At 37.7% G+C, this 22,335-nt stretch overlaps 1 protein-coding gene across 1 annotated transcript in view; it reads right to left on the reverse strand.

The window, feature by feature from the left end:
* The window catches only part of FRS2 (fibroblast growth factor receptor substrate 2), a 111,314-nt gene extending 89,261 nt beyond the window's left edge, over positions 1–22,053 (reverse strand). Inside the window, exon 1 of the mRNA XM_032421126.1 lies at positions 21,879–22,053. The gene's annotated coding sequence lies outside the window, so the exon portion shown is untranslated. The remainder of the gene's footprint in view (positions 1–21,878) is intronic.
* Positions 22,054–22,335: the final 282 nt, after the last annotated feature.

Below are 22,335 nucleotides of genomic sequence, written 5' to 3' on the forward strand. Positions count from 1 at the left end.
ATGAAAAGAGAGTCTGGCCTTGTAGACTCTTTCTCCAAAACTTGGGGTGGGGGTGCACTCAGGAGGACATAAGATGAAAGAGAACTAAAAAGGAATGCCTGAGAATATTAAAGTGGTTATATTTCTAAATGATAGAAATAAAAATAGGTACCATCTTCTCCACATTTTTCTGCATTCTATACATTTACTGTATTTTTATAATCAAGAAAAAATATATTCTACAAAATGTTCCCATCCAGACTCATTTCTCCATTCCTATTCAAGCATCCTAGTTCAGACTCACATTACGTCCTCTTGCCTAGTCTCTAAACTGACCTTTGTGAAGGTTGCTGCCCACTACGTTATACATACAGTTATGAGAATAATATTCCTGAAAAGTTATCTTTACTAAATTACTCTTTTATTCAACAACCTTTAATGGCTCTCTATTGCTGGTAATAATAAAGAGTTGTCTGCTCTACTAACTTTTCGGGTTAGCTACTACAATCTAGCCCCAATCATGCCAATATAAAATAAAGGAAAAAAACAGTATTATCACAAGTCAAATATTAATGCTTTATCAAACAGTTAAATTTAAGTTAAAACTATTTAAGATTCCAAGTCTGGCATGGTATTAATAATTCTGTAGGTACTATTTTCTCAATATTCCTAAAATTCAGGTCTTTATTATATACTCAATTTTTGAAAGAATCCATTTTAGAAAACTACACCAACAACCGCAATTGAGTTTAGCATGCAAACTACAGTCCAGTTAATCAAAAGGTATTAATGGGTGTATCCATACAACAAGGATATACTTATATTGACGCAGAGATATGAGAAAATAATTAATGGAATTTCTAATGGTATAAAATCAACACCAGTAGGGGCGCCTGGGTGGCTCAGTCCTTAAGCGGCTGCCTTCTGCTCAGGTCATGATCCCGGGGTCTTGGGATCGAGCCCCGCATCGGCGGGCTCCCTGCTCAGTGGGAAGCCTGCTTCTCCCTCTCCCATTCCCCCTGCTTGTGTTCCCTCTCTCGCTGTGTATCTTTAAAAAAAAACTAAAATAAATTAAAATAAAATAAAATAAAATCAACACTAGCAAGAAAGTGCTAGGCCACCAAGCACAAATTAAGCTCAATATATTCAATATATTGTTTTTGCTCTATATTTATGTATTTATATATGTGATATAAATATATATATTTAATATAAATATATAAAAATATATTTATATTTATATTCATTTGCTCTTCATTTATTTGAAGCAATTGGTATCACCTAGGGGTTATAAACTCTGTAATATTTAGAAGGTATTTACTTAGCACTTTTTTATGCCATTTCTTTTTTTTATTATTATGTTCAGTTAGCGAACATATAGTACATCATTAGTTTTTGATTTGTTCAACGATTCATTAGTTCTGTATAACACCATGCTCATCATTTCTTATTAGTCACTTTTGCCCAAGAATATGTGTTCTAGGATGGGAGACAAAAGATGCAAAAAGCTCCTCTCATACTATTCTTCAGCTCCCAAGGAACATCTAAATGCTTAGGGGTTTTTTAGTTCTCATATCATTACCAGATAATATTGAATCAAAATCTAGAAGCCAAAGGGCTGGTGTGGGAGAACTTTCTCAGATGTGAGAATTAAATGCCAGGTAAGCACTTTGAAAATCCTTAAATTTTGTGCCTTAAGGGCCTAGGGGCCTCCTTGCTTCACCCTAGTCCTGGCCCAGGGCAGAGCCAGGGGTACTGCTAAACATCCTTCAATGCACAGGACAATCTTTCACAACAAAGAATTACTGCCCAAATGTCCATAGCGTTAGAGTTAAGAAATCCTGGTATAAATGAAAAAACATTGTTAGATTCCCAACTCTACAACTTATTAGCTAAGTGACCTTCAGCAAATTATATAACCTCTCTAAAACAGTTTCCTCATGTTTAAAATGGATATCATCCTTATGCCAAAGGATTTAGGAGGATAAACTGACACAGAACCCTTTAGACACCTAAAAATGTTAGCTTCCATTCTTCAGAGAGTACAAAAACTTTTCTCAGAGGTAGAGCTCTGGCCCTCTCAAATATAATTTCAAAATATGAATGACACATGGAACTATAATTGATTTATTTTCTGAATTTCTTATCAAAGTCTACGCAACTTGAAGGCAGAGTCCTTACCTTTGTATCCTGAGCCTCTAGAACAAAGTAAGCTTTGGGTAAATATCTATTAAATGGCCAAACAGGCAAATAAGTTCTAAGCATCTACCCACAACAAGGCATTCATTGCACTGCATTGTGGGAACTACCAAAGAATATATGAAAACATAATTCTTATACTGGAGAAATTTAAAAATAGTAAGAGATACCTAACAAAATAAAATATACAGATAGATTTAACACAGAATAAGCACTCAAAAAAAGCTCATGGATTGGTGGGCAAAATTTACGTAAATACTGAGGCCACAAATGAATACTAGTGGCATGCACATAAAAGTTAGAATTAAAGAGATTTAATCAGGGAAAGGCCTATTTTTAATTAGTATAATCCTTCAGGGTACCTGCAGCTAACCTCTTCCAAAGGCAATGAAACATTACACTTAAAGAACAAACAAGTGCTAGCATTTGTCATTTTAGCAATACTCAGCTAAATTTCATAATTCATATGATGGCAGCATATTTTAACATATTCAAAGGCCACTTTAAGCAATTTTTTAAACCACATTAGATTTTAATGGAAGCTTATCAAATTCCTAACATCCACAATCCATCTTAATTATCTTAAATGGTCTGAGACAGAGTACGACCAAAAGGGCTGATGCCCAAATGTCTGAGTACTTTGCTGAAAAGGCTGAGCTCCAGCATACCCAAAGTGTGTTAAAAGCAACTTTTAAAATGCACAAATGTAACAATTATTTTTAAACCAACAACTTTAGAAAAATAGCAGTTCCTATCTAAAGCTTATATAAATATAAGACATTGGGTTTGCAAATGTCAGCAGAGTTTTAAGATCCCTTTCTAAAGTAATAGTCTCCTGTTTTGCGTGGTATCTTAATTTGCCTTTAGTTTCAAAACTAAGCTTGCCAACACTATTCCTCTCAAAACCTCAGGAATTCCATTACTAGTTTTAAGCTAAATTAAAGGAAAATAGACGCATTCAAGCCATGGCAGAAGTATGCACAAAGTGTTTGTTGATGCTCATAAATAGGCTGAGAAATTTAGACATGTCTGAAGGACAGCGGCTGAAGTCAACTCTGTTTTGCTCCACCATGGAACCAAATAGAAAGAGAATTATTGCTACCACTTCAAGTGAGACCAGCCCAGATACCTTTAAACCAACTGGGATATAATAGAACACTCTCTTTAAGTCAGAGCCTTTGTGTATGTCTCCTCTTCAAGGAAGAAAGGTTAGAGTACCCTTTAAAAAAAAACACATGAAGCCAAGATATCACTGTCCTCTCCCCCACCCCCCCCAAACAATGCTTAAAATGCCCTCAACACTACTCACCCACTTGCCTCCAAAAAAATATAAAAGATTAAAAAAGAGAGAGAGCTTTAAATGCTTTACAGATGGTTCTTTGTCTTATCACTAGAAATCTTTTCTATTCTACTTCCCTATCCTCAGCCTCTACAAACCTTCTGACATTTACAGACATTTCCACTCTTCATCCCTCTCCCTCACCTCTGTCAAGCCTTAATTCATCTCAACTCACCTGAATCCCAGATATCAGGATCTCCTGAATGGGACTAATAAAAGGGGAAAGTTACTAAGAAGGAAAAGGAAGGAAAATCCTATCTTTCCCACTTCCCTGCTCCCTCCCTTACCCTGTCTCAGCACAGCCAGGTAGCAACAAAAGGAAGGAATAAACCACCTTAAGTTCACTCTTTTACCTCCAACTCATTCACTGCCCCCTCCAGGCATTCTGCTTCTCAGGCATCACCCTATCTAACCCCTAGTCTCCAGCCCCAGGTAATGGAAATCACAACCCAGCTCCCTAAGGTAGGGATGCAGCAGGATGAATGAATTTCCACCAGTGTTATAAAGGGTATTTTGAATATTGTGATATAATGGGTTACATCATTTTTTATGGCCTGACCTAGTAAGCTAAACACCATTTTTATATGACTAATTAGAAAAATAGGCTCCTAATTCCAAATTCCTTTTTCTCAACTCCCCATTTCCCCTACATCCAGCCCCTAGCCAAAATCCTTTTTAAACAATTCGTTTACAAGATAGAGGCTACCTATGTAAAAGAGTAAAATTATAATGACTGCTAGTAATTAAAACAATACATTTTGACAAAGTAAACAAGCGAATGTCAGTAGCTTGTGCAATGTGAACAATCCATTTGCAACTACCTTATTAATAAAAATAAGGAAAATAAATCTAGCTATAAACACATAACCAATTAGTGATCATACTTTTGCAAACACTGCCTTATAAAACTAATATTCTAACTTTAGAAATGAATACACCAAGAACAATTTGTCAGTATCTATCAAAAATTTTAATGCATATGTATAGTATTGGCAAAGAAATTACACTTCTAAAATTTAAAGTACTGATATATTTGCACAGGAGTGAAATGCATACAAATACTCACTACCACATTATTTATAAGAGATAGGAAACAAGCTTAATGTCCACCAAAAAGGGAATTTATAGTATATTCAACACAACAGATACAACACAGCTAATAGTGGATATGGTTTAAATGTAGAAAACTTGCTACAAACAGCAACTGTCTCAAGGGAGAGGACCTACAAGACAGGGAAGTAGGAGACTTGCTTTTCACAATAAACCCTTTTTGTACCTTTAAATTTTGGACCATGTACATATACTGCCCTTTTTGTTAAAAATGAATAAGTTAACAGGCACCTGGGTGACTCAGATGGTTGAGTGTTTGACTTTTTTTTTTTTAAAGATTTTTTTTATTTATTTATTTGACAGAGAGAGACACAGCGAGAGAGGGAACACAAGCAGGGGGAGTGGGAGAGGGAGAAGCAGGCTTCCCGCCGAGCAGGGAGCCCGATGTAAGGCCCGATCCCAGGACCCTGGGATCATGACCTGAGCCGAAGGCAGACGCTTGACGACTGAGCCACCCAGGTGCCCCTGTCCGACTCTTGATTTCAGCTCAGGTCATGATCTCAGGGTCATGAGATGGAGCCTTGTGATGGGCTCCACACTCTGTGGGAAGAGTACTTGAGATTCTCTCTCTCCCTCTTCCTCCGACCCTTTCCTGCTCTCTCTCTCTCTCGCTTTCTCTCTCTCTCTCTCTGCTCTCTCTCTCTCCACTCTCTGTCTCTAAAATAAATAAATAAGTCTTTTTAAATAACGAATAAGTTAAAAATCTGTTAAGGAATTTAGACAATTCTCCCTGATCTTCTGATGCATAATAGTTCTACTTCCTCATCTGCAGGCAATGTTAACTAGGACTGATAATCTACGCTACTTGAGGTTACCCAACCACCAACGTACCAGAGTAGAGGGCTCATCTCCTCCTTAGAGAGAAGATGTATAACTATGGCAACTCTGCATCACTCAAAACAAAGTATAATAGATGAAGAAATAGGTGAAGAATTTATCTCACTCAAAGCAACCTTGATTACAGAAATAAAACTGGATGCAATATAATCCTGTCAGCACTCTTAAAAACTGTGCTTTACCAAAAGGAGAAAAAAAAAACTATCCTGCTGGAATTCCCGGTTAGGGTCTAAATCTCAAATGGCTACATGCACCAGAAATATTTAGTAAAGAATCTAAGTGCCAAAATCATTGAATCCAAAAGGCAGTTAAAAAACGGGGGGAAGGGGAAGGACAACGTCATGGACAATAAGTTTCAAATGGCAAAATAACAAACTTTGGAGATACCATTTTTCTAACGGAATTTTTCTCTTTATCTCTTAAATTCCAAGTAACATTGAACACAGTAGTCCCTAAACTAAAACTCAAGAAATTAAAAGAAGCAGTTCAAACTCTAAAGCTAATTTTTAAATGTTGCTATTTAATATGATTTTTGGTTTTGCTACTAGATGAAAAGAACAGATAATAGAGCTGCTAATACTAATCTAATGCCCTCCTTCCTCCTATGCTTCAAAAGTTTATTACAATCTGACTGTTCAATTATAAAACCAGAAAACTAGGGAAAAAATTCTTGAAGGGGGGTGGAGTATATAACATGGTAATATTTAGGGAGAGGATCACATTTATTTTTTGTAAAATAAGAAATCCTTTTATTGGGTCTCTTGTTAACAACACTGACTTGCATCTAAGCACACAGCTATATTGCTATGAACCATTCTAAATTTACAGACTTAATGATCTGTTTAAAACAAAACAAAACAAAACAGAAAATCAAACTGAATAGCACAAAGGTTTGTTGTCATAACCAATTAGTCTAATAAGGTCTAGAATATATCTAGTAAATGAAAGGTGCTAGCTGGCATATTAAAAAATCCACACATTCCTTGGCCAGATTCAAATATTCAGACTAATGCAAACAACAAACAAACTCATGAAATAAAGATATACTTAAGAAAACAGGAGGTAAAAAGTGCCTCAGCATTATTATGTGGAGTTTACGTATCTTGACATTTACAAAGAAAAAGGACAAGAATGTTATCAATTGACGATTTTCATTTTTATTCTATATTTATTACTCAACTATTCATTATGTTCAAGAGTGTCTGAGATACTTGATACACTCAATTAAAGAGTACTGCTTAAAAAAAAAAGTACTGCTAATCGTAATATTAATTATAATCAAATCAAAGTCAGGGATTAACAACTACACAAATGAATATTTAAATTCATATCAGTGGTTCCAATCCTGAGTCAAGGACCACCTAACATAAAACTGAGAGTTCCTTAAGCTATTTTCAAGATTTAAAAATAGCCTAATAGTCTCATATACTATCTGAAATACAGCTTCCTATGCTAACTAAAACAATTAAATTTCTTTTTGGAGGGCTGGAATTAAAACTCAATGTGGTAACACCAATTATCTCATAGTGATCAGAAGCCCTGGTTGTAGTGATAAAAATAGAAAACCCAATGAATTATTGTGTAATACATGTATTTTATTTTGTGGCAAACTTTTTTGGATTCTAACATCTGGAAATTAATGGACATAGAGTATTTTAGGTTTTTCTTTTTTTTCTTTTTTTTTTTTTTTACTGTTCTAAAAAAGCAAAATGCAAACTAAAAATACATACCAGACTCTAAAAAGTGACAAAACATTTATCAGGAAAAGGTTTATGTGTTCTGGGTGAGCACAGAAAGACACCTATGAATTATAAGAAAATATCCTTTTCTTTAAATCCTAATGGCTCAACTGATGCTTCAGGAAATAACAAGTAATGACATGGATAAAGATGACTGGTCTGATCCCAAACTATGAAGGAAATTTAATAGGAGGAAAAGCAAAGTTTATGTCTGTGTTCTCCACTCCATTTTTCCCCTTTAAGTTTTTTATTTCACAATTTCCTCAGCAGTTACAACACTGCAAGATTTTAGCCATACTTCTCACATATACACAACCAATATAAAATAAAACAAATGATTATAAGCCTAATTTTCACCTGGGTATGCGCTCTCATTTTTTTTTACAGAGTCAGTACAAAACAAATACTAAAGTGCAAAATAAAACTAGGACCCGCGATGTGGAGTAACTACAAAAACACTATCCCCAAGCATGACCTGAAGACCACTCAAGTGTACTCACTGAACTGGCTAAATCAGATGACCTGAAAGGCACTGGGCACCTGCACAGCAGGTATGAGGACGTGCTATGTTTGAACCTATACATGGGTCAGGTACAAATCCTGGACTCTATCACTTATTATCTGTCTGACCTCGGGAATGTTACTCAACTCTCTGAGGCCTCAGCTTTCTCATCTATAAAATGGAAGTAAGGGGCACCTGGGTGGCGCAGTTGGTTAAGCGTCTGCCTTCGGCTCAGGTCATGATCCCAGGGTCCTGGGATCGAGCCCCGCGTCAGGCTCCCTGCTCGGCGGGAAGCCTGCTTCTCCCTCTGCCTCTGCCCCTCCGCTCATGTTCTCTCTACCCCTCCCAAAATAACTAAATAAACAAAATATTTTTTAAAAAAATAAAATGGAAGTAAGAATAATAATTCACTAGAAACTCTTTTAACAGGCCTCTATTTCATCGTAACTTACAGAAATAAAGCTCTCCAATCCCTCCATAAATCACTCCCTGATGCCCACCACAGGCTGACCACTTGCACCTGTAGAATCTTCTAAGTAGACCACTTTCTTAGTATGTCCCCACCCTTCCACTCTCACCCCATGAGCTGGACACTTAACAAGAGCCAGCTGTTTCTGACAGGTTATTGGTGTGAAAGGGGTTGTTTTCTCTGAAAATTATGTTGAGAAGCTCAAAAAGATTCAAAGGCTAATTATTTTTTAAAAAGTTATTATGGAATTAGGTGTATGTAAAACAGCTTTAGAAGAATAAGGAAAAAGGCATAAAACCATAGAAAGATTTTATAGAACACACTGAAAAATACCTTAAATTCTCTCTTCTGTAGGAAAGGAATACTGTTAGGATATCCAATAGATAATGCCTCCTGGGTGCAGATTATGCTAAAAAGACAATCCAGATATTTTTTTAAAGATTTATTTATGTATTTTAGAGAAAGAGAGAGAGCAAGTGGGGGTAAGGGGGTAAGGGGGAGAGGGAGAGAGGGAAACTTAAGCAGACTCCACACTGAGTGCAGAGCACAACAGGGGGCTTGATCTCAGGACCCCGAGATCATGACCTGAGTCAAATCCAACAGTCAGACGCTCAACCAACTACACCACCCAGGTACTCCTAGACAATCCAGATTTCTAATCAAAGGATGCATCCACAAAGAAAAACACTGACGCTGTAGAGGAAAAAAAAAAAAAAACGGTGAAGGAATGTAGTGTATATTCAAGGTAATACTACAAATAATGTATCATTTTTTTATGATTCCCTGCTAACCAATTTTCTCAATTATCTACTCCACATCACATATGAGATCTTCATATCTAGCTACCCCCAAAAAAATTTATGGGAAAATTGTGAAGACTAAATAAAGTACTTGCACAGTGCATGGCACTTAGTAACATTCAACTAAAAACTTCTGCTTTACTTTAAGGGTTTTGTTATTACCCTGATGATCTACTGCTCTAAGAATATAATATTGCTGTCTTCTAAAACATCCAGAAAAGTAAAAGGTGTACAACTTCCTTGTATCATGATTTTTTTATGTTCATGCACATTATATATACCCCATACATTATTAGTCATATTAACTTCTGTGGTGGCCATCAAAAAAGTGAAGACATTTAATACTAATGAATGCCCCAGGAGACTGTACAGAGTCCCCAGGATTATACTTAACCACAAGGATAACATCACAATAATGCATTAACATGTCTGCATGACCGTGCACTTAAAGCTGACAAGAACATAGGAAAAATGATTGAGGTGCCAGTGTGGTACCATTGGAGGGGGCAGCCATTCTCTGATGAGGGAACAGATGGGGGAAAGGTCAAGGATCCAGACCAAGGACAGTAACTAAGAGATAATGGCAGAGACCAAAGAGAAGCATGCAGAAACTGGCAATCATTTGGCAGGTAACAAACCTGCCAACTAAGGAGGCTACAGTTAAGGTAAAGAGAAAGATCTGGTGACTCAACCTCTTGCTCAGAACTGTTGAACACTAACAGAGAGATATTAAAATGCTTTTCTAAATTACTTAAAAGCAAAATCACATTTTTAAAAGTTCATGTCATTCTGACATTACAATCAATTTTCCTCTTCAAGGAAAAAAAATGTTACATAAAGAACAGCACTCTAAAATTAGAACAATGAAGTACCTTTTTTACCTTATTCAGTTGGGGGGGAGGGTCAGGGAAGTAACACTAATATTCAATCTAAGAAGGATACAGTGAAACAGTACTAGTAATACTATCCTCTTGAGAAGTAATTTGACCAAATGTTTCAAGACTAATAAACCTTCATATCCTTTGGCCCAATATCACACATCCGGGAATCTGCCCTAAGGAAATAACTAAAAATATGAAGAAATCTATACGCTCAAAGGTGTTTTCTGCAACATTTCTTATAATAGTGAAAATTAAGTATGATGATAACAGAAAATATTTAATATAACATTGTTAAAAATTAAAATTGAGCATATACTAAAAATATGACATAAAACAGCATATGAAAAAGGCTGAAAAAAACTCCAAACTGATGACTATTAGAATGGTGGTTTCAAAATATGTCTTCTTCCACTGTCTAACATTCCTGAAATGTTATTTTACTTTTAGAATTAAAACAAATTATATTTTTAAAATATGTACCTCAAAAGATTACATACTGTATTATTTCATTCACACATTATTCTCATAATGGCAAAACTAGTGTTGGGTAGGGTTGTGAATACATAGAGGTAGCACTAGGGAATTCTGTGGTAATGGAACAGTTCTGAATCTTGATTATGGTAGTTACACAAAACTATACATGGGCTAAAACTGTACAGAACTATACACATACACAGAAATGCAGATTTTTTAAAAAATGGTGAGATCTGTATATGGTCTGTAGTCTAGTCTGTAGTCTAGTTAACAGTAATGTACCAATTTCAACTTCTGGTTTTCATACTGTATGACAGCTACATAAGATGTCACCATTGGGGAAACTGAGTGAGGAATATATAGGACACTACTATTTTTGCAACTTCCTATGAGTCTCTACCTCAAAATAAAAGTTTTTTTAAAAAAATACATATGCTTGCAAATATATTATGCTTTTTTTGAGGGGGTGGGAGATGGAGGAATGTAAAATGAGCCATGAGATATAGAACTTCCAAGACACGACTACATATTAACTATGCACAAAACCACATATGAGGCAAATAGCAGTCTTTAGATTGAACCATAACTTACTTAGGTCAGGCTTTAATAAAAGGCTTCAATTTAAATGGAAGTATCAGTCAATTTTCAGAATATGCTTAACTGAATAGCTCTGAATCTCAAACTTTATACTTACATATTCCGTTAAGCAAGAGCCCTCAGAATCCTCTCTCTTGCCAGAAAAGTCTAAACAGATATAAATATGATTTTCTTACATATATTCAATTTAAATATATAAATGACTAATACAGACAAAGGATATAATAGTTCATGACCTCTAGTTTGTGCTACATGACAGCAACCACATCCATCTTAATCCTCCATTTTAACCTCAATGCCTAGCATGGTTCTTGATACCTACTGGGTTCCCAAGAACTATTTACTGACTCAGTCAGTCAGTGAATGAATTCATGTTCTAGCCAAGATTCAGTGCGCAAGTCCCTCCAGCTTTAACCAAGAACGGGAGATAAAAATTAAGAGGAAAGGGGCGCCTGGGTGGCTCAGTCGTTAAGCATCTGCCTTCGGCTCAGGTCATGATCCCAGGGTCCTGGGATCGAGCCCCGCATCGGGCTCCCTGCTCGGCGGAAAGCCTGCTTCTCCCTCTCCCACTCCCCCTGCTTGTGTTCCCTCTCTCGCTGTGTCTCTCTCTGTCAAATAAATAAATAAAATCTTAAAAAAAAAAAAAAGTAAGAGGAAAATAGGCATGAATTTGGCTAGGGCCCAGCTTCTACCCATTCACCAGGTCAAAAGATTACATTAACCAACACTTCATCCTACTTTTATCAATACAAAAAGTGACCTTAGGAAAACCTTGAATCATTTCCTCTGTTCACCTAAGTCTTAAAAGAATTGTTTAATAATTAGAAAAAGAATTGAACTAATATCAGAAAATCCACCTCACTAATCTTTATCACCTAATGTTTTCAAGGAAACCAAATTTTCTTTGCTATAGGCAAATACATCAATTTTTTATCTGAAAAATCTTAGCTAGAGTTATGCAAAGCATCAAAAACCCCTTCCACACAAGCTCTAAGCTCTCAATGATTATATGTACATAATTATACATTATATATATATACCTATATGTATATATAAACATAAAATACATAAATAACACAATTACAATAGAACTACTACCTTATAAAACACCTGTCAGACAGCAACTCATGTCTATGTTGTTGGGTTTTTTTAAAGATTTTATTTATTTATTTGACAGAGAGAGAGAGCACAAGCAGGGGGGAGTGGCAGACAGAGGCAGAGGGAGAAGCAGGCTCCCCACTGAGCAGGGAGCCTGACATGGGGCTTGATCCCAGGACCCTGGAGTCATGACCTGAGCCTAAGGCAGATGCTTAACCGACTGAGCCACCCGGGCACCCCTATGTTACATTTATTCATTCAAAAGTCCAAGGTACTGACAGTGTACAGACCATGCCCTTAGATTACAGTCTATCTAGTAACCTAAAAGGCAAGCATAGCTAGTAAAAAGAATCATAAGAAAACCAGGGTTTGAATTCCAATGCCACCTCTTATTAGCTATGTCTCTTGAGTCTTTATTTCCAGAACTTTAAAATAAAATCATAAAATATAAAAATGCTTGGCAAACTAGAAGGCCCCATACAAATGTAAGGTATAGTACTGTACTTAGTTTTTCATCAAGAAAAAATAAAACACTAGGATACCTCCCTACAGGTTATTTATTAGTTGTAAGGGGAAAAAAAGTAACTATACAGTAAATAAACCAGATTAACACCTTGAGCAAAGTTTAAGAAAACAGGATACTAACCTCCAGGGGTTTATTTATAAGCTCTAACCTATACAATTTTAAAGTACTATTAAAAATCACTCTGCAAAATTAATACAGCAAAACAAACAGCAGAATCATATCTGCAAAGACTTCAGATATTGGAATTATCAGAGACAAAGTATAAAAGAAGTACATTTAATAGGTTTTTAAGAAATAAAAGATAGCTTGAGAAGACGACCAAGAAAAAAGTGTAAGACTACCAAAAAATAATAAGAATAAAGCAGTCTTAAAAAGGAACTAAATGAAACTTCTAAAAATGAAAATAGTAAATAAAATTTTTAAAAACTCAATGAACATGCTACAACATGGATGAACCCTGAAGACATTATGCTAAGTGAAATAAGCCAGACACAGAAGGACAAATAGTATATAATCCACTTACATGAGGTACCTAGAATAGTCAAATTCATAGAAAAAGAACGTAACATAGTTCTTGCCAGGGGCTGGGTGGAGGGGACAATGGGAAATTATTGTTTAATGGGCACAGATTTCAGTTCGTGATGATAAAAAAAAGTTGTGGGGATGGAGAGCGGTGATAGTGAATGTACTTAATGTCACTGAACTGAACACTTTCAAGTGGTTTAAAGTGGTAAATTCTACTTATGTATATTTTACTATAAAAATGAATATAATAGTTACAACAAAGTGGAAAAATTTTTTTAAATTCAATAAACTAATTGAACACAGCTCAAGCAAGAATTAGTTAACCGAGGGGCACCTGGGTGGCTCAGTCAGTTAAGTGTCTGCCTTTGGCTCAGGTCATGATCCCGGGGTCCTGGAATGGAGCCCCGCGTCAGGCTCCCTGCTCGGCGGGAAGCGTGCTTCTCCCTCTCCCACTCCCCCTGCTTGTGTTCCCTCTCTAGCTGTGTCTCTCTCTGTCAAATAAATAAATAAAACCTTAAAAAAAAAAAAAGAGAATTAGCTAACTGGAGGAAAGGATCTAATTATCCAGAACACAACACAGAAAGATAAAAAAAATGGAAAATATGAAGACAGGTTAAGAGGCATGGAGGGTAGAGTAAGAAGACCTACTTCAAATACAAGTTCAGATAAAAAATACAGAAAGTAAAATTTGAGGAGAAAATGGCCAAAAGTTCTCCAAAACTGCTGAAAGACACCAATCGTCAGATTCCATGGCCTACTGAATTCCAAGCATGATAAAAAGAAATCAACTTCTAGGGGCACCTGGGTGGCTCAGTCGTTGGGCGTCTGCCTTCGGCTCAGGTCATGATCCCAGGGTCCTGGGATGGACAGGTCATGATCCCAGGGTCCTGGGATGGAGTCCCACATCGGGCTCCCTGCTCAGCGGGAGGCCTGCTTCTCCCTCTCCCACTCCCCCCCCGCTTGTGTTCCCTCTCTCGCTGTGTTTCTCTCTGTCAAATAAATAAATAAAATCTTTAAAAAAAATAAAAAATAAAATAAAAAGAAATCAACTTCTAGACATATCAAAATGAAAGTGTGGAAAACAGATTCTAAATATTCTAATATTTATATAATAAAAGAATGACAATTAGATGGATCACAGAGTTTTCAACAGCAATAAAAGCCAGAAGAGAATGGAATAAGATCTATAAGGAACAAAGGACAAAAATAACTGCTAACATAGAATGCATACTCAGAAAAACCTATCTTCAGGAATGAGACTTAGATATTTTCAAACAAATGAAAAGTTTTCCAACAAAAGACCCTCACTAAAGAAAATTCTAAAGGATATATTTCAGGCAGAGAGAAAATGATCTTAGATCCCAAACAAGAGGTCTGAGATGCAAATGAAAATGATGAGCAAAGACACTTGTAAATGCAGAGGCAAATTAAAGCAGCAGTGTTTAAAACGGTAATAATATCTAATTTGTTGGGATTGAGGGAAAACAAAAATAAAGGAAAACTATATAAAGTTTAACTTCCAAACTGGAAGAGAGAAGGAAATGAAATTTTCTTTAATTCGTGAAAATTAAAAGGAAAAGGGAATGATTAACAACAAAATTTAGATGGTGGTTTCTTAGAAGGAAGCGTGTCAGAGAACGAACACAAGTGGTAAGGAGCATAAACTGACTTCAAAGATACTGGCAATGTTCTAGATTTCAAGCTAGTTGGTGGTAATTCATTTTACAATTGTTTAAATTGTACATTCAGTATACTGTATGCTTTTGTAATAAAAGTAAAATTTTAAAATCAACACAAGAAAAAAATCAAATAGTGATCACTCTCTAAAAATCTAGAATACTTCACAAACTTTGGTCTTAAAAATTGAAACAATAGGGGCACCTAGGTGGAGTGGTCGGTTAAACCTCTGACTCTTGGTTTTGGCTCAGGGTGGTGAGATCAAGCCTCGCGTGGGGCTGCACAAGCATAGAGTCTGTTTAGAGTTTCTCTCTCCCTCTCCCTTTGCCCCCCTCCCCCCAACATGTGCACACCAGCGCGCACGTGCTCTCTCTCTCAAATAAGTAAATATTTTTTAAAAATTGAAACAATAAAAATATTATTTCATTTAAGAAATACTTATCGAGGGCCTAATTTTGCCTATAACTGAGCTGAGGGGTGGCATGAAGATTTCTAATCTCCCTTCTCCGCGTCTTCCTAACCCTTGAGAGCAGCACCGTCTAGTACAGTACAGTACTCACCGGCCATAAGTGGGACTATTCACATTTAAATTAACTAAAACCAAGTAAAATTTCAAATTTAGTTCCTCTGTAACACCAGACACATTTTAAGTGCTCAGTAGCCATATGAGGGCCACTAGATTGAATAGCACAAATATAGAACATTTCCATTATTACAGAAAGTTCAATTAGACACTGCTGCTGTATTTTTTATAACACTAGAAATATATTGATAATTGAATAATCTTAAATACAAAAGAACACCTTAAAATTGATTAAATCTCCTTTTAAAGGCATTTTATTTCTATGAAACTGCAGCTCCTTGGTAGTATTCAAAACAGTTTGCTGTTTGTTAAAAACATATAAAAGTGTCAATAATTGTCCACCATCCTGTGTCCCACCAAAAACCATCAGAACACAGCATTTTTTTTAAGTGAGCCAAAATTAAACAGTTAAGCACAGTGCCACTGAACTGTAATACAAGCCATGTCACAGAGATATGAAAATCCACAGGATGAACGTATTGCCCCTTCTTGGGGGCACCAATTTTAGTTGACTTTAAAACACTGTTTTACCTCTACACAAAATAGCAAAACATGAAACTCATGTGATTTTTAAAAATAAAACCCTATAGTAATCATAAAATTTTCTACTTATAGCAGGACACTTTGGGCTACCTCTCCAGACTTACGAGCATACCATTCATTTCTGCCAACAGGAGTATTTTGGAGGAAAAATGTAAGCATTGTTAAAATAAATGAATTCTATATGATTCTTTTATTTACCAGAAACAATGATATACAACAAAACTCTGTAAAACAATAACATCCTTAATATCTAAAGCAGCAAACCTCCAGTCGCCTTTAAAATTAAAAGACAGAGGGCCTAAACTACTTCAGCCTAATCTGAAATTTTGCTTTAGGCATTCTAACACATATTCAGTATTTCTATAGCACTCCCAATTTTTAAAATTACCTAACCAAAAACACTAAAAGGAAACAAATGTTAAGCCTTACTTTAACAGTCATTTAGGCTAGGTCTGCACCTTAAATTTTCTGCACCACCCCCCCAACGCTGCTAAGTGAACGAGGGAGTCAAAATGCTTCTCATCTAGACAACTGAATGCAATTTCAATAGCGCTTATGCTAATAATTGGTTTATGTCCCCAGGAGGACTTCTGTGGCTCCACTTACATAACCCATTATGCAAAGTGCTGAACTATTCTTTCTCTAGAAAGCATTTTGAATACTGATATTTGTACAAGGTTTACTTGCTTTATTAAATAAAAAAGCTTTTCTTGCTCTAGCTTCAAAGATCTTCCCTGCAGAAAAGGTGAAAAGGAAAGCCAATTTCTACTACTTCACTATGTCAAAGGCCAGTTATTTATCTTGTTGGCTAATCAACAGAGTAATGACTTACAGCAGCACCCCCAGGCAGTCTCCCCTCCCCCCCCAGTTCACCAGTTTCCTCTTGGGACTCTGGTTGAGAAATACAGCCTTAAATAATTTGAAGCAACTTGTTTGTACTGAAAATAATCTGAACTGCTCCTTGAAAGTCTTAATGTAAAACATGACAACATTAAATTAATTCAGTGGTGGTGAGAATCAAAATACAGTTCCTATAGGGTAACAGAACGGTAGAATGTACCCTCAAACCTAACTTGACTATGTATAACATATTAGATGAGTAATCTCCCCCAATTCCCTGGTTCTGTTTAAGCCAAGATTTTCAGATTTCACAGAACCATAATCTTAAAAACAAAACTGGGGGACCAGCATAGAGTTGCCAACTTTTATTTTGCCAAGAACATTTAAAAAGAAAACAACTACCAATTACCACCACCATTATTTCATAAAATAACTAATATGCTTACATCAAAAATGGTAAAAGACAATTTTAGAAAAAAATATTATCTTTTAAATTCAACAGAGTTAGCTTTATGAAAAGCTAACTCATTCTCATTTCAGACAAGTGAAAACTCTGTCATGGACTGACACCTCTCCATAGTCCAGCATTGGGGAACCACAGGTCTAAGCAGCTAACTCCCACTTGGAAAAAGAAAACAACAGTAGGACATGCCCAAACCAAATATTAACCTATTCAATAATGAGGAAGTAGAGGCTTGAAGAGGTTTAGGGACTCTCCCAACATCGCGGACAAAGAATTTTGACACAGGTCTGTCTAATGCCAGAGTCAGAATTACTAACCATTATGCTAAGTTTCCTCTAATATTCTTTCAGTGGTATAAAGATCCATCCTAATCCAGTCACCTTTGTGACCAATGACAACTGAGGAATTTCCAAGACAGCTGGCTAGAGGTGTACTTCCCTGGCCATCACTCAGACCGAAGCTAAATGGAACTCCTGACCTTTGCCTCATTAATACCAGGCTCACTGCAACTAAGCCAACCAGCCCAGACAAAGCACACACAAAACCCCCTGCCTCCAACAAGACTGACGCAGGACTCTCAGGACATTCCCAAGAGCCTGTGATATAGTAAAAAACATATTTCTCAGAAACAAAAGGAATGTATTAATTCTCAAGAAGGAAATAAACACTTCCCTGGTAACTCAGTCTAAAAATAATAAACCTGCCCTCAAAAAGTTACAACTCTAAGCCTCATTCTGCAAACTATTACACGTTAATACACAGGTTCCCCATATTTGAATATCAAACAGAAAACTACATGAAATTCCATAAGTCTATAGTCCTTAGTTTCCAAATAAAAATACGTAGTTTTTATATATGTATCATTACATGATGGAAAAAAGTAGCTTATCATTCCATCCCTCTAGGATAATCAGAACATTAAAGACAAAACTACCTGTGTTAATCAAAAGTACTTATAAAAGAGAGTTGGAAGAAAAGTATGTAATTAAATACCATTTTCCATGAAAGGCACTATAAGCAGCCAGTAGGAATAGGAGACAAAAATTATATTTGAATATTCAAAGGCTTTTGATATTAAAACCAAAATTGAAAGTCATAAATATGAATAAATAGAATACCTATCAGAGATCTGCTTCCAAATCCTCACATATCACTTGCCAACAAATGCCCAAAAGAAACGACTAAACAGCTCTTAAGTAACTAAAGCCTAACACTCTGGAACCAGTGAGTCTGAAATAGTTCATCCTCCATGAAATGGGGTAATGATAGCATAATATCCTTGCTTGCAAAGGCAAGAAAATTTTATTTCCCAACTGGATTTTCAATGATCAGATTCTTTGTACTCCATCTGAATCTGCGATGGGAGGGAGCAGAATACAGTACAGACTATCTCTTCCTTCTGTTTTAAACAGATGCCATCTAAAATAAAGGTTCATTTTTCTCTTTTCTTGTAAACTCCTTCTCAGCTCCTTCATCTCTTTATACAGATTCAACCAGTACATCCATTTGTATCACTCTCTACACCCATGTTTAATATATGCCTAGTACTGACCTCTCTCGTGGACTACAAACCCATATTTCCAAAAGCCTCTGGGCAATTCCAGTGTTTTGCAAGTATATAAAAAACTCAACATATTCAAAACTGATATTATGCACCTCCTTGCCTATATTTCTAGTAATAGTACTACCATCACCATCACCTACACTTAAAATGAATGTAATTTTCAACTTCCAGTTTCTCCAAACCTTTCCCAACAATCCCTCCTCCACCCACTCTATCTCAATGCCACTGCCCTTGCCCTTGCCCTGTGTGGATACTATACTGAAAGCTGGCTTTCTACAACAAATCATTTCACATACTACACTATTAGACCTAGTAGTTTCTCAATACCTCCTAAATGTTGAACTTCTAAATACAGCATTTAAACATGCTCCTCAATCCAGACCCACTTAAAATTTCAAACCTCATCTCTTATTTCCAAAAATGAACCCTATATTCTAAGAAACCTGTCCACTAACTTTTCTGTGTATACAGTGAACTTTCCCACCTCCACCCTTGTGCTCACATCACTCCCTTTACTTGAAAAGCCTTCATCCACCTACTCCCGACCCCTAAATTCTTGTTTTAGAAAAGTCTTACCCTCTGCAATGTGAAACTCAGGCTACCAGTTTATTGAGAGGTAGCATGATATCGTGGAAATGCACAGGCTTTGGCACCAGGTGGACCTGGATTCAGACTGAGGCTCAGCTACTTAATATACTTGAGCATTGCCCTCCTTATTTATTAAGAAAGATGCTTATATGTTGTTGTGAAGCTTAGAAAATGTATGGAAAGCAACTAGCACACAGCGTGATGCTAAGTGCTCAATAGCTTCAGAGTATTTTTTACCTCCACCACCTTCCACTTTTTAGCTGATTACTCCAGTTAAAAATGAACCCATTTTCCTTTCACATAACTCCAAACTTTAGGTCAAACCACTCACACAGTAAGTATTTACATATTTTTATGTAAATATCTTACATCCCCTTCTAGATTTCAAATTCCTAAAGACCAAATACTTAATCTTTGTACCGTATACTGCCTAACAGTGCTTTTCATGAAACACACAACGCCCACCTACAATGAAAAAACTTTGTAATATGCCTAAGCAATACAATTTACCTCTTCATGATTTCTGATACACCTTAGAAAATTATTGCCAAAACATGAACTTTAACGTTATGGCTGTATATTTGTTCCTACACGGTTGCCCAACATAGCTTGATGCCTAACACAGCAAAAATTCAGTACCCATTGACTTGAATAATACAATAAAATTTACAATGCAAATACTCAGTATCTATTGAATGGACTTGAACATAATAAAATTTACAGTGCCTAAGGGTACCTGAAATTCCCCGATTACCTTTTTCTGCTCTTAAAATTCTTGAAATATTTCCCTTCAAAACACATTAGCTATCATACTCTCACTATGTATGGATCCATAATCATATCTAACTGGACTCCTTTTGCAGATTGTCTCGATTCAAAATTCCAATCATAAGCTCTAAACAATTAAGTACTTCAAACAGCTAACAATCTACAGTTTCCATCTAAATCTAAAAGTTGGGCAACTAATCTTCCCTCCACAATTTTTTCCAGAGACTTTAAAAATCAACCACCCTTTGACCACAGTCAGTAAAGGAATAAAAGAAACAGAATTTTTAAGAAGTCATCCACCCTTTGCCTGCTGAAAATCAACAACACTGAAATAAATTTTCTTTTGCATAGGAGAGCTCACTTACCACTGAACTTACCACTTCAGTCTATTTTCCCTAATGCATGACATTACCTCCCCTTCCAGTAGTGGGAGGAGATAGAATGAGGTAAGTACCCAAAAAACTACAGTATAAGTCCTAATATAAGCACAAGATGAGAAATGCAGTTACGTGCCACTGGTTTCACAAAGGTGGTTTGTATATACGACAGTCACAACCTGCAGTAACCGCATTCTCTTGTGATCATAATTTAAAAATCACTATTAAATGTGGAAAACCCTTATCGCCTACAAACCTTCCAGCAGTGTACTACCTGAAATCCGTTCACTAAAAAAACTACCTACATCACTTTCTCCTCTAGGAAATTCTCAATTTATCCGAGGTAAACACTTCAAAATATAGGTTCACACACACACACACACACACACACACACACACACCACCTCTGTCCACCTGTGTGAACCTCTGCATTGCAGCACAACTCTAACAGTATAGGGAACCTCTAAGGAGTTACTGTGAAAAATTTTTCTTTAAAAGTTAAGGAAAATGACAGGTCCAAATATGAAGGTATACAAACTTCGGAGAAGAGGGGGTACAAATAATTCTCCAACCCTCTGTAATCAATTCGTGCAATAACCGCAGAATGAACTCGCCATTCAACTGTGACTTCAGATGGCCACCAGAATTAGGAGTGCATATTACAGAATGGCATCCTTTTTTTAGGTCTGCAAGAAAATAAGGGAACTTAACTACTGATTTTCCTCAAGCAAGCTGTTTTTCTAAATGACTTCAGCAACAGCTTGAGCAAGCTTTCCAGTGAGTAAAGATCATGGGAGGCACGCCGGTGCCACACTGATCTACGTATCCAGAACCGGTCCTGAGCGCAGTCCAAATCGATCCCCGGGCAACCCCTAGGCGGGTCTGGATGAAAAGCTTTGCAAAAGATCCCCGGCATCTACACATGCATCGCCCAGCCCTGGGACTGAGAAGACGACACCCCTGGGACCCGGGCTAATTACTGACCCGAGGACAGACCCGGAGGACGCGAAAGTCGGGAACTGGAGCCCAAGATTGAGTCTGGTGTCCAGGTTCCCAACCCCAGGTCGACAGAGAAAACCAAATCCAGGAGGCAACGCGAAGATTTGGGGGAGCAGAAATGAGGAGGTCGGACGGACCGAGGCCCAGCCCATCCCCACTCTCAAGTCCCAACGGCTACAACAGCTCCAGGAACCCCCTCCCCGGCTCCGCCCCGCCCACCCCAAGGCCCCGCAGCCCGCTCCTTCCCGCCCGGCGGACTCGGCGAGGACGTCGGCGGTGGACAAGCCCCTTCCCCGCACCCCGACAGCCGAGCCCGCAGCGTAGAGCGGGCAGCGGGGGCCCGAGAGCACAAGCCCTGACGCGGCCCGCGGCCGTCCGGGTGTGCTCCTCCGGCCACTCACCGTCGGCCTGGGCGCTGGGAGGAGGCAGGCGCGGGTCGGCGGCCGCGGACCCCCGGGCTCCAACCCGGGCAGTAGCCCCTACTCGGAGCCGATCGAGGCTCAGCAGCTGTGCCTACAAGGCCTCTCTCCGGCCCGAACCTTGGAAAAGCACTTCCGGGGAAGCGGGGGAGGGAAGCGTTTTGGCACCGGAACTGCTCGCGGGCTGGAGCTGCCAGGGCCTCCCAGGCGGGGCGGGGCGGGGCGGGGCGGGGCCTCTCCCGCTGAGCGCCGTAAAGCCGCCCCCAGACTCGTCACTAACCCTTTCTGCCCCGAGGCCTCTCGGATCTCCAGGCAACGGCTGCGTCCCTTACTGCTCTTCCAGTTAGTCCACTCCAGCCACCTAATTTTACGGACCAGGAAACCGAGGATCGGAGAATTTGGGTGCAAGGGTCCGGCGTATACAGCCGGCCTCCCGATT

The sequence above is a fragment of the Phoca vitulina genome, unplaced genomic scaffold, assembly GCF_004348235.1.
Source record: "Phoca vitulina isolate PV1807 unplaced genomic scaffold, GSC_HSeal_1.0 scaffold23, whole genome shotgun sequence".
Classification (NCBI taxonomy): domain Eukaryota; kingdom Metazoa; phylum Chordata; class Mammalia; order Carnivora; family Phocidae; genus Phoca; species Phoca vitulina.